The sequence below is a fragment of the Silene latifolia genome, chromosome Y, assembly GCF_048544455.1.
Source record: "Silene latifolia isolate original U9 population chromosome Y, ASM4854445v1, whole genome shotgun sequence".
Lineage (NCBI taxonomy): Eukaryota > Viridiplantae > Streptophyta > Magnoliopsida > Caryophyllales > Caryophyllaceae > Silene > Silene latifolia.
Window position 1 is genome coordinate 402,335,571 of NC_133538.1, and position 2,084 is coordinate 402,337,654.

Below are 2,084 nucleotides of genomic sequence, written 5' to 3' on the forward strand. Positions count from 1 at the left end.
AAGGCCCAAAAGACAAATCCACGAGAAGTTAAAAGCGGATTACCAGCTAAAGCAGTCGATCGACTGGCCTCCTTAGTCGATCGACCAACCCACGGGATCCAGAAGCTACTGTTCAGCTCAGAGCAGTCGATCGACCGGTTACCTCAGTCGATCGACCAAGCCGCTACTTCAGACGAGAATTGAAAGATCGAGATTTATCAAGCCCATGAGTTATTAGGTTTAGGAATAATAGCTGCGTACTTTTCTTATATAACGCAGCATGAGTTTTCAGAATATCTATCTAGTTTTTACCTCGTTTTACATTCAGTTTTAGTTTATCAAATAATTAGGGTTCTTAATATTATTTCGTACTAATACTTTTACATTCGATTCTTGGATCTCTCTCTGCAATTCAATCGGTATTCTTCTGCTAATAATTCAGTTTGCTTTATTATCGTTTTGTAGGATAGAATTGCTAGTTAGTTTCCCGAAACCGAACTACCGTTTATGTTGATTGTTTGTTCTATTGTTTCAAGCATGAATTCTTTTGCTTATTGCATTAATTTTATTGTTGCCTTTAATTTCAGTATGAGTAGCTAAATTGCTTGTGCTAGGATATAGGGGAACTATAGTATAGGCGGCAATAGAATGAACACGGCCTGAATCGCGTGTCAGTCGATCGACTGCCATACCTGGTCGATCGACTGACCACGTGAGGTTTTACCTTCGTTTTAATTGTTTTATTTCTTTATTCGACGAATCGAGTGCACACGACTAGTTGAATGTTTAGGATGTGACTGACCCATTAGATCGATAGATAGGGAAAGTTGTTAGATCACCAATTAAAATGACTAAACTATGCTGAGATCTAAAGATAGGTAAAGTTTAGATTATTAGTCACTTTTCAGGACGAGAGTCAGTATTGGTGATGTTAGGGACTTATAGCGAGATCAAAAGATGCTATCTGTTGAGAGTGGACCGAGAGGACCTCTTGTTTTCCCGCCTCATGTGTTTGATTTAGACCGACTTAGTTTGCTGCTGCCGAAACTATAATGAACCGACCATCCTAGTACCCTTCTTTATATTTGATTTAATATATATCTTTAGTTTAATTTTTATTGTTATTAGCTATAGACCAAATCAACTCAACCCCCACACTTGTTACCTTAGATGAAATTTAGACAACTTTTAATTACATTCGCCTCCTTGTGGTTCGACCCTGTTACCACTACCTTAGGTTAGTTTTAATAGGAATTATAAATATTATTTTTGGTACTCACAACGACGGGTATCATGTACTAGGTCCGGAAGCCAACCGAATCCCCTGCCAGACGTTGTGTCGCAACTACACGAGTCCCTCCGTAACTCAAGCCATTAATGTGCACATCCCTCTTGGAGTGGAAAGCTCCAAGAGGCGACTTAAGCGTAAGACGGTCTCCCAACCGTCTTACGTCTCCAAAACAACAACAACAACAACAACAACAACAACAACAACAACAACAACAACAACAACAAATCCTCCAACATATATGATAATGACCAATATATGAACCACACCCAACATATCATAATCATCCTCTTAATGATATAATTACCACTAAACATGTTATAATGCAAATGCTCTAATTATGTAAGACTAACTACAACATCAACATAAACAACATCACATTATTGAAACCGAGTAGGATTAACCTACCTTTTAGCATCTCCTCAAGTTACTCGAATATGAACCAAAACCGTCTCAAGGAACGGTTTCATCCTATACAAATTCCATAATAACTATCACAATACATCCTATACTAATATATACTACAAAGCCCCTCATTATTACCCCTTAATTACCCCTATTACACCTACTAATAACTAATTAATTACCCATAACGAATTCCCTCAAAAGTTAGGGTTTAAAAAACTAGAAAAAGGTAGATCTTTACTTAGTAGATGAAGGAGATGAAGAGGAAGGTGGTAAATCTTCTAATCTAAGCTTGAATCTCAAGTAGTTGGTGTTTGTGAGGGTTTAAAGAGAAGAGAGAGAGTTTGGAGAGATAAGGAGGAAGATGGAAAATGATTTTAGGGTTAGGGGAGAAAGGGATTTAATCTCGTAT